Here is a 16,844-nt window from a genome sequence, read left to right on the forward strand (position 1 = left end):
GTCGGCGTTCTGGCGCAATATGGCTGCTGTTGTATCATCCAGGTGGATGCTGCACGTTGGTGGTGGTTGAGGAGATTCCCACTTCCATGTAAAGTGCTATATACATGTAACAAATTAATAATTAATTAATTAAAACAGTCTATTATTGTACTATTGAATAAAATATTAGTTAATTATCAAAGAAAGAAAAAAACGGATAGCCATAATGTGGACTTTTGTAAATGCTGTGATACTGTGATGTTCAGATTTCCTTTTCACATTGTTGATTTCACCATTAACTCTTCACCTGAACAGTTTATGTTGCTGTATATGGTATCCTTGTAATCCTTGACCATCAAAACATAGGGCTAGACATCACCTTTTCTGTGTTATCATGTTTGGTCCAGGACATATGACACAAAATACATCATTTGGTTATGGCAACCACAAGGTGTTTTTGCGATGGCTCCATTTCTGAAAATGTTCAGGGCACTAACCTGTACAATTGTACCAAGTTTCATGCTTTTATGAAAAAGTGACAAATCACCTCAAATTTTGCACATATCACCTGGACTAATAAGGAATTATTGAAGAACTAACAGGTAATTATTTATTAACAATTAACTCACTACTGTTAACTACTAAGGAAGATGTGTAATAATGATGTAATAAAAATGTATGATTGTGTTAAGTAAAAGTTATAATAACTAATGTATTCTGTCATACCTCCTGAAGAACTACTATTAATTAGCTACTAGTTAAAGTTCAAGAAAAATAACTATGAAATAACTACTACTGAGCAGCTATACACACACAATCACTATAATAATCAGGTTGTGGCCCACAAATCAAGTACTTGAGTAAAAGTACAGATACCCCAATGAAATATTACTCCAGTAAAATTATAAGTAGGCCTATTCATTTTCAAAATTACTTGAGTAAAAGGACAAGTACAAAGTACTACTACAGTAACAACTTTGTTACAGTCCACTACTACTATTATTAGCCTATAATGGAAATGAAATATGCATTTTGTTTGATGCACACCCAAAATGACTCATTACTATAATTGTACATAAGTTTTTTGCCTGTATGGTAAATAATTGCTTTGTGCACATGTTCTGTAGGAAATCTGCTTCGGAAAGGAACTCCAACTCCACTGTCTTGCCATAACTATCCAACTTACCACAGATACACTCTGTAAAATGGTGGTTTGTTTATTTATTTACCGAAACACTGAGGTGAAGCTGTTGGGTCATATTTGTTTTTTTGTTTTGTTTTGTAGTCTTGGGTAGTTTTTGTGTTGAGTTAATGCCTAACCACGTGTACGTGTACTTCCCTGGTACATACATGGTAAATATCTTGTACCTACAGGCAAGTGAGTGGTAACACAAGGTACTTACCTGAAGTGTATGTACATGGTAACAAATAAGAAACAGTCGTAAATGCATGGTAATTAGTTTGTACATACAGACAAGTGTGGGTAAGAACGGTCACTTACAGGTAGTGCCCATACATGGTAACTAATTAGATACTTTACTGTACTTACTAATGTACACTCTCAGAAATAAAGGTACAAAAGCTGTCACTGTTTTCAAAAGGTACACTTTTGTACCTATTAGGTTCAAATATGTACACTTTAAGTACTAATATGTACCTTTAAGGTACCAAAATGGACCCTTTAGGTACAAACATGTACCTTTTGAAAAGGTACCGCCCCACTGACGGTAGAGTGTATATACACATGGTAAATATGTAGTACTTACGGACAAGTGGGTACAAACAGGCACGTCCTTACAGTATCCGTATATGGTTACTAATGAGACACTGTACATGCTAATGGTCTATACATGGTAAAAATGTGGTATTATGTGGTAACAAGCAAGACACATACTGCACTTAGTATATACGGTACGCTTGGTAAGTTCTAACCTTACCTAATAAAAAGAGGACTGTTTTTCAGTTGCTTGTGTAGGACTGTTAATGCTAAATTGTTCTCCATGTATATACATTAGTAAGTACCTAATTAGTTACCATGTACGGGCACTACCTGTAAGTGACCGTTCTTACCCACACTTGTCTATATGTACGAACTAATTACCATGCATGTACAACTGTTAAGTACAGCCGTGTTTCTTATTTGTTACCATGTGCATACACTTCAGGTAAGTGTTACCTTGTGTTACCACTCACTTGCCTGTAGGTACAAGATATTTACCATGTATGTACCAGGGAAGTACACGTACTGTAAAATAAAGTGCTACCCTTTATTAATTACTAAAGGGTTCACTATATTTTCACTTTAGAATAGGCCTACTGTTTCAGGTTCAAAATAGGTCCTGTAGAATTATTTGATAATTATTTATTAATTACTAATGGGTTCCCTATATTTTCACTTTAGAATACTGTTTCAGGTTCTAAGTAATTCTTGTGGAATTATCTAATAATTCTTTATTGATTACTAATGGGTTCCCAATATTTTCACTTTAGAATAGGCCTACTGTTTCAGGTTCGAAATAAGTGCTGCAGAATTATTTGATAATTCTTTATTACTTACTAATGGGTTACCTGTATTTTCACTTTCCCTCAGTCCTTGCCTTACATACAGGAATTGAATTAATGGTAATATGGTATATGCTGAGGAGGCACATATGCAGTACTGTATATAAAATATAAAAACTAAGGTAAGTTATCGCATGTCACTGGAGTGGTGATGGGGTTCCTATTGGAAGCTGATTTCTGCAAAACCTCTATAAAATTCATTGCATTTATTAATATTGCATTTTCATACTACTACTACTACTACTACTACTGCTAATAACATTTATATGAAAGGGTCACAACTCAATGTAATTGTGTATGACTGTTCATTAGTAGTTACTTCATAGTTATTTTTCTTGAACCTTAACTAGTAGATAATTAATAGTAATTCTTCAGGAGGTATGGCAGAATACATTAGTTATTGATTAGCTAACTGTTACTTAACACAATCATAAAATTGTATTACATACTAATTAGTTAAAACATCTTCCTTAGTAGTTAACAGTAGTGAGTTAAGTGTTAATGAATAATTACCTGTTATTTCTTCAATAATTCCTTATTAGTTATGCAGTAAGTAAGAAACATTCTAAAGTGTTACCAAGGCCTTATTTGTGTGCAATTATTTTCTTACACTATGGATTCAGCACGTTGCTAGTTGAAAAGATACACACAAGTCCCTGCTACTAATTATATATGTCATGTTAGAACTAGCAACAACATCCTGGGCCTGAGTTTTTGGAGCAACAATGAGGGCAGCACATAGTGATGGGAGCTTTCAAAACACTGCTTCATGAAGCTTCAAAAACATTTATGAATCTTTTGTTTAGAATCAGTGGTTCTGAGTGTGTTTCAAACTCACCAAACAAACAAGGCTTCCTTTCATCACATTGTTTCAAACCCTGGTTTCAAAACATTTCAAGGTTTGTCAATAATTGTAATATTTATGCTTGTATAATACAAAAAAGGATAATTATATTTAATTGCTTCTAATTAACCCAGCATGCCAAACACTGCCTAATAACACACAAACATGCATTACACAAGAATAAAACATTGCAAATTTTACTGAACCTTGATATTCAATGGTATTTAATTATTTGTAAATTGCATTAAATATTTTGCACTTTCATGAAAACATTTGCAATTGGTTTATAAAAAGGTGTGCCAAACCATTTGGCTCAACTGATTCAGAGTTCAAAAAGCTTTATTTCTCCAATGACTAGCAGCACAAATGTGTGATACTGCTTTAAAAAAAAAAAAAGGCTTTTTAGACACAATGTTGCCTGTTAATTTGCTCCATCAGTGAATACCATTACAAAAAATTAAGCAACAGATCTGCTGCAACACACAGTAGTGGTGTTTTGTTAGTGAATGATCTGTGGTTTTGAACAAATTGGTTGAGTGAATAATTCAATAGCTTGTTCATAATTACTTGTTTCGTTCTCAGTGAATCAGCATTTTGAAAGAATTGGCTGAAGAAACTGACTCACTTACAAAGACAGTCACTGAGGTAACACTGTAACCTGCAGAAATAGCCAGTTAAAACAAACAAACGAAAAAAAAATAAAATCCCCACCACTAACACACAGGCAGCCTGTCTATCCATTGCTCTTTCCGCTCAAACATCACCCTTGCCATTTATATTTGAAATGAAATATTTAATACAAAACAGAGGTACTTCACTACCTATCCAACTGTGTCTGCCTTTATTCTCCAAAGCAATATGGTGAGCCAGACAATGAGAATACCAATGTCACCTCATGTGGGAGGTTAAAGGCACCTTTTAATACCACCCTCTTCATTCCCCAACAGCTTGAGGCTCTTCTTGTCAACCTATCAGCCCCATATGTGACCTGCCAGCCTTACCCGGGACCCCCTGCTGCCCACCCCCTGCTTCCTGCTCAGAGAACAGAGCGCTCCCTCTGTGGGGAACCCTCATGATTTCCACCAAAGAGCTCTCATTTAAAGATCTCTTCTGCACATTATTTATGGGAATTTGGTTAATTATTGGGTGGGTTCAGAAAAAAATCTGACTACAAATGAGCATTCAATTTCTTCCAGCATGTATGATTGAGGGTAATCAGCTCTTTAAAAAACAAATAAACAAAGGCTGTTAATATTAATTTGAAACCAAAAAAATCAGTGCCACACATCTAATGTCTACCATTTTAGTTACAATTCAAAATCATTTTCATTTTTGCCATTGTTGCTGATTTTAATGGAATTAGCAGTAACATCTACATAATTGTTGATACTAATAAATAACCTTAAAAATGTAACAGTCTGTTCTGAATGCTGCTTGCTGTTAAAATGCATTTGCAAAGGACATGAGTCCTTTATGTATGTATGAGGCCATCAGCTTCATTGGTGATGATGACCACTTCCTGCAAGTAATGAATCTTTGCAATATCTATGAGCTCTTTATGACATGATTTGCATGATTTGATACCACTTAATAAAAAGCAAAAATGAAAAATGTCTCAAGCCAGTGGAATAAAAAAAAAAAAGTAAATTGCAGCAGGGAGTAATTACCTGATGACAGTCCAGAATTTAGTTTCATTTGACAGACTGCTTACCGCAAATTGCACTGGAGCCTTTTGCATTTATGTGGACTTGAGAGCAAATTACATCATAATGTTTTCACAATACGATGTGCATTAGTGAAGTCTTCATTAGTGAAATCATTTCAAAGTATAATCGTAAATATGTCTATTAACAATTACATAAATTAACTTCCTTTATATGTATTTTTAACTTTTATAAACAGAAGTATGGGGAAAAAAACCCCACACACGTATAGAGAAAATTATGCTTTTTCAACAGTGTTAAAATATGAAAATATATGAAATATTTGAAAATTATGAAATATTAGAATTTAAAAACAAATTTTCATTTATGCGTTCAAATGTTCATCTATGTGAATCAGTTTTATATTAGTATTATTTATATACTATTACAGTATTTAGTAATATTTTAATATAATAACATAGCTTCTATTTTTATATTTTTTAGTTTCTATTGTAATTGTAGTTTAGGTTTAAGTGATTTTATGTGATTTTGTAATTTGTATTGGTTTATTTAAAATATTTGTATTTACATTTATTTATTTTTAGTACTTTTATTTTTTTGTACTTTTATCTTAGTACTTTCTTTTAAACCTGTTTTATTTTCAGGTACAATTTCAGTCTATTTCAGTTTTTGATAGTTTAAGTTTTAGATAACAATAAAAGCACTATTTAATGTTTATTTAATGCATTGCTTCTGATATTTTAACTATTTAAACTTTGTAAAAAAACAAACAAACAAACAACAACAACAAAAAAAAAAACATTACTTTTGATATGGAATGACAAAAAGTGTTTCAAAATATTTGAAGGCCTGTGAGCTGTTCTGTTATTTTAAGTTGCACCTGCTTTCTTGAACTTGCTCAAAGTTGTCTCTTGTCTTGTTCTTTTCACCTGATAATTTCTATGCTTTCTCTCCCAAGCAAACAATGAGGGCTTAGGTATCATCATACACTCATTACATACTCCCTGGGCTTGAAGCTTTCATTACATGCTGAATTGTTGCTAAATGAGAGTGGAAATCAATATCAGGCCCCAACAAACAAGCAAGCCAAACAGTGTGATGATACTCTGGGAGAAACCTGTTTGAGCTGTCTTTCAAGGATACGTTAAGTGATCAAAAAGCGGCTTGACGTATTGAGGTCACTATCTCAAAGGAAGCTATAACTTTTGACCCTCAGTCTCTCTGGAATCTGTGTTGAGAGATAATGATAATTTAATCAGAGTTTTTAGAGTATTCCACATCTCTCAGCTCATCCGTTCAGTGTTTGGCAACTTAGATAACAGCAAAATCTAGTAAAAATGTCTCCTGTAATTCATTTAGCATGGAACACATCAGTAGATTTTCATTAGAAATGCATGTTGCTTGTGTTACTTCTTATAAATACAGGTTAAAAGGCAGTTAAACAGAAAACTACAGGCTGTGAGAGGCTGGAACTGTCCATTCAGAACCACCACCAGTTCAGCCAAACAAATCAGCACCAAGGACAGCTCCACATCCGCTGCCAATCAACCCATTGAACCAGAAACACATGTGTCCCACACCACCATATCCCTGTTATCACTGGTCACAGAAGGTTGGACCTCCTTCAGAAAACTCAATTCAGGCGATCTCAGTGGCACAATGTTGTTTTGAAAGAAAACTTTCCATTTTTTTTTTAATGCACAATTTTTTCATGGCTATTCTCCTGGTATGGTTCGCTTTGAAGTGTTGTCGTATGCACTGACCCCTGTGTACACCTTGGTATCTGGCCTTTCCCAGAGCCCATTACCTTCCACAGCTTGAGAGCCATTTCTGAGGAAACTATAGCTTTTAGCAAAACTACCGACGTGTATATGACTATGACAGAGACACACGCTGAGAGTTTGATTTCTTTCCTATTTTTTTAATGTCTTCTCAGATGTTCTACTAAAGCTACAAGTTTCAGGCATTTCAAATCTGAAAAGTCACATTTATTTTCAATTTGCTGTTCTACACACAAATTACTGTAATTTGTGTCTCTCAATATATATATTTTGACCCTCAGTTTCTCTGGAATCTGAGTTGAGATCTGCATCCAATCTGCATTGGCAATTCATATATATATATATATAGTGACGGGAGGAGCAAACGAAAGACACAGTGGGTGTGGTGTCAGGCCTCGGAGAGGCTTTTGTTAAACAGAAATAAAAGAAAGTGTCCAAAGGGGATAGTGTCCAAAACAAACAGGGGATCTGGTGTCCTCGTCGTGCTGCGAGGTTTGTGAAGGAGGGGCAGTGTTCTGGAAGGGAGGGTCCAGGTAAGGGGCGGAGTCCGGCGGCCGCACGCGCTCCCCTCTAAGGTCCAGGGCGCGAGGGACGGTGGCTTCTCCAGCGATGTCGTCTACCTCTTGGCCCATGGCATCACGATGGGTCTTGGTCGGCCCGGCATCCAGGCCCGACGGCCGTAACACGGGTGCGGCCACAGTAACAACATTTATAATTGCCCATGGAAGCTAAGCAGGGCTGAGCCTGGTCAGTACCTGGATGGGAGACCTCCTGGGAAAACTAGGTTGCTGTTGGAAGAGGTGTTTGTGAGGCCAGCAGGGGGTGCTCACCCTGCAGTCTGTGTGGGTCCTAACGCCCCAGTATATTGACGGGGACACTACACTGTAAAAAAGCACCGTCTTTCGGATGAGACGTTAAACCGAGGTCCTGACTCTCTGTGGTCATTAAAAATCCCATGATACACATCGTAAAGAGTAGGGGTGTAACCGCGGTGTCCTGGCCAAATTCCCTCCACTGGCCCTTGTCAATCATGGCTTCCCAATAATCCCCATCCACTTGATTGGCTCTATCTCTCTCTTCTCTCCACCTGTAGCTGGTGTGTGGTGAGCGCACTGGCGCCGTTGTCCTGTGGCTGCCGTCGCACCATCCAAGTGGATGCTGCACACTGGTGGTGGTTGAGGAGAGACCCCAAAAAATTCAAAATATATAATGTATGAGTGTATTTATATATATACATGAATTCAAATTGGAAATGTATTGGAAAAAATAGTAGGAAAAAAAAGTGTATTTATATATACACAGTACACACATATATTATGTAAAACTACAACTTTTATTTTGGATGTGATTAATCCGACAGCACTAATAATATATATATATATATATACACACACACACACACACACACATATATATACACATATAGAGTACACACATATATACATATATATATATATACACACACACACATACACATATATATACACACATATACAGTACACACATATATATATACATACACATATATATAACTATGTATATATATGTATATGTATATATATATATATATATATATATATATATATATATATATATATGTATATATATGTATATATATATATATATATATATATATATATATATATATATATATATATATATATATATATATATATATATACACATATCAAACTGAAATGTCATCTACTTTATACAATGTCTGAGCTGTTCAGGGCATCCTCAGAACATCATGTTTCTCCAGCCAGGTGAGACAGTAACCTTTCCTTTTCTTCTCTTTTTTTCCTCAATTGATTTTAAGGGTCAGTTGATTTTAAAGGTAAGATGGTATCTAACATCATATGTACTGTCGTGTAGTTCATTTTTATGTATAGTCAGGAAAGTGCAACCATGGCTAAAACACACTTTAAAGCACACTAATAACCCTGACCTAATGAAACGTGAATGGAGAGGCTTTCATATTGGTAATAATGTCACAGTGGTGTGTATTTTCTCAGTTATGCCACATTTCATTTATTTCAAACTGAGATGGAGAGAGAGAGTGGTCAGAAATCTTTTTTTGAATCTATTGCTTACTTTTCATTGCTCTTTTGCATTGCAGGGTTGATTTAGCATGGTCCCAGAGGATTAGCAAACCATTAAACACGACTCTGAAACCAACCTCATAGCCCAAGGCTGATAATGGTTTGTTTTAATGCTGTACGTACCGGAGTGATTCCTTCAACTGTGCTTAGCTCCTGGCCCGGGGGATTTCTTTTAGACAGACTGACATGTATGACGGATTTCAGACCATTCATTTTTTAAGCGCAGGATCACTGTTGCCATAGGGGATAGAAACAAAAATCAACATTATGTGAATGAAACTGACGACAAGAAGGTAATGTCATTGATGTCCAAAACCCCCAACCCCACAGAAAAATCCAGAAAAAAACATTATACATACTGTGAAATCTAACTTAGAGTTACTGTTAAAATAACTGTGAATATATTTTATAAAGTAATTTATTCTGATAGCAAAGCTGAATTTTCAGCATCATTACTCTAGTGTCACATAGTCCTTCAGAAACCATTCTAATATGCTAATTTGATACATAAGAAACATTACTTACTATTATCAATGTTAAAATTTATTGTACTGCTTTTTTTTTTACATTTAACTTTTAATTTTACAGGATTCTTTAATGAATAGAAACTTTAAAAGAACAGAATTTATTTTAAATATAAATCTTTTGTAACATTATAAATTCCATTACTGGCCCCATTGATCAATTTAATACATCCTTGTTGAATAAAAGTGTTTCTGTCAGGACCACTATCGTCAAAAGATAGATACTTAGCATACAGTTTTGGTTTGGCGGTATGGTTCTGTTCTGTGCAAAAACTCCCTGCCCATCCATGCAGCCTGTCATGAATGAGCAGGGAGAGCAACAATAATAACCCCCCTAGGGTAAACAGAACAGAACAAAGCAGATATCATTAATGTACTTAATGATATTTAAGTGTATTTAGTGTATTTAAGTCTGATTCAGCAAGGAATATCAGAAAGACAAGTCCTGACTGCGAAAGGAGGAGTTGGGGATGGAGGAGGGTGATTTGCTCCTGAGCAAGCGGAAAAAGCTGCTGATTGAAACGGAAGAGACCTTATATAGGAATGCCGCGATAGGTGTTGTATTCCTATAGGTAGATACGATCAGCTGAGAATCAGCTGATGCAAGCTTGACTCACGTGACCTGCCAGAACTAACGCTAACGCTTCATTTCTGTCAGGACCACTATTGTCAAAAGATAGATACTTAGCATAAAGTTTTGGTTTGGTGGTATGGTTCTGTTCTGTGCAAAAACTCCGTGCCCATCCATGCAGCCTGTCATGAATGAGCAGGGAGAGCAACAATAATAACCCCCCCGACACAACGATAGGCCAGAACCGCCCAAACCACAACTGATGGTATTCTGAAAGAAGCATATCCTTCTGAAATAGCAGAGACTGGGGCAGCAGCCCCTTACGGAGAAGGCAGTGAAGGGGTGGCCTTCTTTATAAGCAGCCAAGAAGAGCAGCAAGCCCCTTACCGGAAGAGAGTAGCAGCGAAGGGATGCTCTTCTTAATAAGCAGCTAAGAAGAGCAGCTTTTTTGCTGCTCTTTTATGCAATACCTAAAAAAGATGCAGAAAAATTGACAGCTAATTGACAGCTAATTGACTCACTAAAAATGACAGCCTAATTTGCAGCAAACACACGTACTTGCAGCCATAGAAGCGAGCAATGAACGGTTTAGAGAGATCGCATATTCTACCTGGCCTAAAAGCTTCAGCATCCATTTAAAAACTCTATAGAAACAGCATATAATATCTCAAATCAACTCATCAGTTTACAGGTTGTCGTCTCCCATTGACATTGTGCTCGTTATGTTACGTGTCTTCAATCTGACAACCCACGTGAGTGAAGACAGAAATCCTTACCAATGCACTCGATAGCTTTGCAACAAGCATGTTGCAGTAGTCAGAGAAACTTAAGGAAATAGCAGTCCCAGTAACAAGATGAGCCATAAGCAGCAAGCATATTTCGAGAACAATCAGATGGCCTAACAACAGGTTAAACATTAGCTTCTTGCTGTTGCAAATTTACCAAGTACCAGTACTTGCAGTACAACCAATAGCTTAAAGAAACAAGCAGGTCTAGCAAAAAACATGATACTGAGCACTAGATAAGCCCTAATAGCAAGCAAAATCCCAATACCCTAACAGCTTTAAAGCAAAGACCTTCTGAAATAGCGTAGACTGCGGCAGCGAAGGGGTGCTCTTCTTTAATCAGCAGCTGAGAAGAGCAGCATGCCCCTTTAATGCAGTACAGCATATGGTCAATACCCGACGTTTAGGCAACAGCATGTTGCCCTTATCCAGATAATCGTTAGCATTAATAAACTTTGGTAGCAAAATCTACATACTTCCCGTTAAGTATCAAGCACGTTACAGGTACACTGATTAAAGCAACAGCATATCAAATAGAAATAAAAATAGGATAAGTTTAATGAAACAGAATTCCCAATACTAGATGAGTCTTAAGCAGCAACCTGTTTCATATCAGACAGCCTTAAACAACATATTAAAAACAAGCCTCGCTGTGGTAGGTTTACTGGGTAATATTACCAGCGTGACAAAATACAACCAATGAGCCTAAAGCAACAGCATTCCTAGCAAACTGTTGTGTATGCTGGCAGATGAATGATACACAGCAGACAATGGTATCGTGTTAACTCACGTTATCTTTTTAACTGTTGTTAACTCTGATTAGTATGTCATTACATCACTATATATGTCACCACTAGAGGGCAGGCTTATCACAAAACGCTGATACCCAATAGCACATACATTAAACTTTCCTTCCCCCCCAAGATTAATCATACTAGGAAATAAGAAATGCATAACTATAACTTACTCCATACCATTTACAGTTAACCTGAACAATGTTGCTAACTACAACAAAACTACAAATCAAGCCTTTGGGGAGGTTTTCTACATCTCTCAGGATAACGTCTCTGTGAACCTGGGTGAGGTTCAGGTGTAACTGCAATCGTCACATCTGGTTCAGAATCGTTCACGTTAACTGAGGTAGGAAGGGCAGTCTCAACAGCATCATTGTCCTTGACATCTGAATCCAAGACATTGTCAGGTGAATAAGGAACAGATAACGGTCAGGATTTCGTCTGACGATCCACCAGCTGATCTGCATGGCGTCTCCATGTGTTATCTCCAACCTTTACTGTGTATGTCAAGGGTCCAGTTCTGGTGGTGATGGTACCTGGCTGCCACTTTTCCAGTCTGTAGTCGCGAGCTAAGACCTCTTGTCCTACTTGAAAATTTCTGGTTGGTCTGTCCTTCATGTGCACGAATTGTTTGTTTTCCACATCACGTCGAACATCAGGTTTGATGAGATCCAAGCGAGATCTTAAATTTCTCTTGAGGAACATCGTCGCTGGTGTTTGAGCAGTCGTGGAGTGTGTGACATTTCTGTACATGAAAAGGAAATTGTCTATTTTGTGTTGGAGCGAGATGTTGTCATTGTCCATTGCTTTTATTGCTTTCTTGAAGGTTTGTACAAACATTTCTGCCAAGCCATTAGTGGCAGGATGGTATGGTGCGGAAGTAATGTGCTTGACTCCGTTCAGCTTCATGAATTTCTGAAACTCGTCTGAGACAAACTGTCGTCCATTATCCGTGCATATCTGTTCTGGCAGCCCGTTCCTGAAGAATATTGTTCTTAGCACAGAAACAATCTTTTCGGATGTGGTCGTCTTCATTGGAACAACTTCAGGCAACTTTGAATGCGTATCCACGGCGATCAAGAACATGGAGTCCTTGAATGGTCCAGCAAAGTCGACGTGCACTCTTTGCCACGGTGTTGACGGCCATTCCCAGGGGTGCAAGGGAGCTAATGGTGGAGAGTTCTGGGTCCTTTGGCATCATGGACAAGCCTTTGCCAGATCCTCAATCTGCTTGTCGATTCCAGGCCACCACAAATAACTGCGGGCCAGGTTCTTCATTTTTACCGTGCCCAAATATCCGTCATGCAGTGTGTCCAACATCTTAAAGCGCAATTTGGAGGGAATGACAACTCGTAATCCACAAATTAGAGTTCCTTGACACACAGAAAGCTGTTCTCTCCTCGCTGAGAATGCTGGTTCCTGTGTTGGCCATCCATGTACTGTGATATCATAGACCTTAGACAATGTTGGGTCATTACGGGTTTCTCTCTGAATAGTGGCATTCGTCACTGGAAACTGACTCACGATTGAGGTGTGAAACATGTCAGCTGGATCCATTGCCTTTGACTCTACAGTCAACTTCAGTGGAAGACGCGACAAGCCGTCTGCGTTACCGTGTAGTTTGGTGCCTTTGTACTCAATATCATATTGGTGAGCACCCAAGAAGAGTGACCAACGCTGCAGCCGTGCCGAGGCCATCACTGAGACACCCTTCCGAACATTGAAGATCGAGACCAAGGGCTGATGATCTGTGATCAGGGTAAACCGTTGACCATACAGATAATGGTGGAATTTTTTTACACCCCATACAAGACTAAGTGCTTCACGGTCTATTTGGGCATAGTTATGTTCTGCTGTCGTTAGTGATCTAGATGCGAAGGTCTTTCAGTGCCATCTGGGAACTTGTGTGACAGCACTGCGCCAATTCCATACGGCGACGCATCACACGCCAGCCTGATGGGCATAGATGGGTTGAAGTGTGTCAGCACTACATCAGATGTTATGAGCCTTTTAGTCTTCTGGAAAGCTTGCTCACAGCTGTCTGACCATTTCCACTGTGTCCTTGCTTGCAACAGTGCATTCAAAGGATGTAGTACAGTGGAGAGGTTTGGAAGAAATTTGTGGTAATAGTTCACAAGTCCGAGATATGATCGGAGTTGAGACACGTTCTGTGGGTGTGGTGCATTTAACACAGCTTCAATTTTGTCCTGTGACTTGTGCAGACCATCTTTGTCTATCACATGACCACAGTAAGAAATCCGAGACTTAAAGAACTCACATTTTTCTTTGTTGGCTCTTAGTCCATACTCACACAATCTCATTAGCACCTGTTGCAAGTTTTGGAGGTGATCTGTATCATCCTTCCCCATAACAATGATATCGTCCAGGTAACACTACGTCCCCGGGATACCCTGCAACACCTGGTTCATCGCTCTCTGCCACAAAGCAGGGGCTGAAGCAATTCCAAAAACAAGATGGTTGTACTGATAGAGCCTTTTATGTGTGTTGATGGTCAAGAATTTCTTGGATTGCTCATCCATCTCCATTTGGAGGTAAGCTTGGGCCAGGTCAATTTTTGAGAAGTGTTCTCCACCGGACAAGGAAGCAAAAATGTCTTCAATACGTGGCAGGGGATACTGTACTGCATGAAGCGCTGGATTAATGGTCACTTTAAAATCCCCGCAAATACACTGCAAAAAATGCTTTTCTTAGATTTTTTGTCTTGTTTTCAGCCAAAATATCTAGAAATTCTTAAATCAAGAAGCATTTTCTAGACAAGTAAAAATTATTGTCTTGTTTTCAGTAAAAATAACTAAAAATTAAGTGAGTTTTTGCTTAAAACAAGCTAAATAACTTGCCAATGGGGTAAGAAAAATAATCTTGTTTTCTGTTTGAAGCCGCTGGCTTTTCAGGGGTTAACAAACTACGAAGCAGTCCATACGTCTTTGCTCCCATCAGGCTCAGCAAAACAGCCACTTTCTTATCGTCAACAATGGCATTAGCCTCACAGTATAACTCCACTCTTTCCACATAAGTTCCCCAATCCTCAACAGTACTATCAAATGCGGCGATCGTTCCAATCATTGCCATTTTTGCTCGTTTTCAGTAGCTTTACACATTAATTGGCTTTCACTCTTTCATGGAACTTACAAGCTCTTTTCGCGATCCTGTGATTTCCTGTTTTCATGTCCATTCAGGTCTTGTTGACGCATCCGTGGTTATTGATCCCATCCTCGTCGCCAATTTTGTTGTGTATGCTGGCAGATGAATGATACACAGGAGACAATGGTGTTGTGTTAACTCACGTTGTCTTTTACTGAATTGTTGTTAACTCTGAGTAGTATGTCATTACATCACTATATGTCACCACTAGAGGGCAGGCTTATCACAAAACGCTGATACCCAATAGCACATACATTACACAAACAAACATGTTACTGAATAACTGCCTTAACAACGAGCAATATTTGACGATAGCATAATTGCCAACATAGAATAAGGCAATGATAACGAAATAAGTACTTAGCTTAGCTTCGTGAAGACATTCAGAGATGAATAAAGGGTTAAATGTTCAGTTTTTACGTGGATGCTTTAACCCTCCTTGATATCTTTGCTTCTTCCAGCGGGGAAAGCAGATCTCGTGTAAAAGTGTTGTTGATGCAGTCACATTAGCACAACTTCAGCGATGCATTGCAGGCAAAGAGTCTATGTCAATGATATATCGTTATGAGAAGCAGTACTTGCTCAGGTCACTTCCAATTCTATCAGCTTATAGACCTTTTTCCTGAATAACCGATGAGCGGCGCCATGATGGATTCTAACTTCCGTTTGGGTGCTCTCGTGTTCCGGTCTCCATAGAAACCCATTAAAACAGGGTAAAAAAAAAGATAGACTGAATTGAAACTATTTCAATATAACTACATATAAAAATGTGCGAAGCGTTGCTTTGCTGTTGTTGGCTGCCACAGTAACGGCAGTAAGCTAAGGAATTCTTGTTTTGCGTATCAGAAAATCTGATCTTGTCAGGTATGGCTTGCAGCGCTTAAGTTAAAATACTGAGTGTGAAATAATAATATATGTTAAAATAATGTTTGATCTTTTCATTCTGTGTACAAAATCCCATGAACTTCACCCCAATCAGGAACTGTATGTGCACTCATCTGTTTTCAATGCAGCTTAACCTCGCGTCGCTTCATGTCATCTTCCCACTCATTGAACTATGACTGGTCCTTTACTGCAAAAAGACGGTCATTGCGACACTGTAAAGTGATGAAACAATGGCGCCACGTTATTTTTTTTAAATGACTTTCATAGGTTTCACATTATATTATCGGCTCTGAAAATATGTAACTAGAAACCGGAAATGTAAAGCACCGTTCTAATCGGGGGAGACTTCCGCGTTCAGAAAAAGGTCTATATCAATCGCGGCGAATTCGCGTTCAAGTTCACAAACTTGTTGAGTCTGGTGAGAACTCCGTGGGAAAATTCCTGACTGAAAGCTTTCCCATAGAGATGGAATTCGCCATCTGATTTGCTCCTGAGCAAGCGGAAAAAGCTGCTGATTGATACGGAAGAGAGCTTATATAGCCGCGATCACAGTTGCCAACTCCCGCGAGACAAATAAGCAACCGCAGCTTCAAAAACAAGCCCAAAACAAGCCCAATATTTTTTTGATGATTTATTATCATCAATATTACTTATTATCAATTATTTATTACCAATAAATGAGCCTGCAACATATTAAACTGAAACCACTCTTTTATCTGAAAAGCAAAAACAAAGCTATTTTACAAAAATTAACAAACTGCAACAAAAGTGGGAACAAAACTCGTCTCCAGTCACCTGTGAGCAGAATAGGATTGTAGAGATGGAAAAGGAGAAAAGCACAAGAGCTTCAAAGGGGAGCTGTAACATAGCCACATATTTATAGCATAAAATATATATAGTGGTCATTCTATGGAAATGTCAATTTTTCTGTCCCTAGCCTTTACAGAAATATTACACTTGAAAAACACTTGGTTACAATTTTTTTTAAATATATTTTAAAGTGAAACAATGTGTTATTTGAACAATTACACCTACTTGAGGCATCAATGTGGCAATATTTGTTTTTAATTAATTATAAAGAATTCCAAGCACCACAAAACTGGAGAGCCAGAGCCATATACAGAGGGAAAGTGCTGTATTTTGAGATCAAAAACAGGTTTTTCTTCCATTTAAAATAAAATAATGTATACA

At 37.8% G+C, this 16,844-nt stretch overlaps 1 long non-coding RNA gene across 4 annotated transcripts in view; it reads right to left on the reverse strand.

The window, feature by feature from the left end:
- Nucleotides 1-16,204, reverse strand: part of LOC131540141 (uncharacterized) — a 32,006-nt gene extending 15,802 nt beyond the window's left edge. For 2 of the 4 annotated variants that reach the window (XR_009271190.1, XR_009271193.1), the window contains exons 1-2: nucleotides 14,757-16,204; nucleotides 9,056-9,163 (exon numbers count right to left, since the gene is read on the reverse strand). This is a non-coding gene — a long non-coding RNA (uncharacterized LOC131540141). Of the gene's footprint in view, nucleotides 1-6,990; nucleotides 7,996-9,055; nucleotides 9,164-14,756 lie in introns of those variants that run through there. The other 2 variants (XR_009271191.1, XR_009271192.1) reach the window with 2 other exon arrangements.
- Between the last annotated feature and the right edge of the window lie 640 nt (nucleotides 16,205-16,844).

Source organism: Onychostoma macrolepis, chromosome 05 (assembly GCF_012432095.1).
Source record: "Onychostoma macrolepis isolate SWU-2019 chromosome 05, ASM1243209v1, whole genome shotgun sequence".
NCBI classification, from domain to species: domain Eukaryota; kingdom Metazoa; phylum Chordata; class Actinopteri; order Cypriniformes; family Cyprinidae; genus Onychostoma; species Onychostoma macrolepis.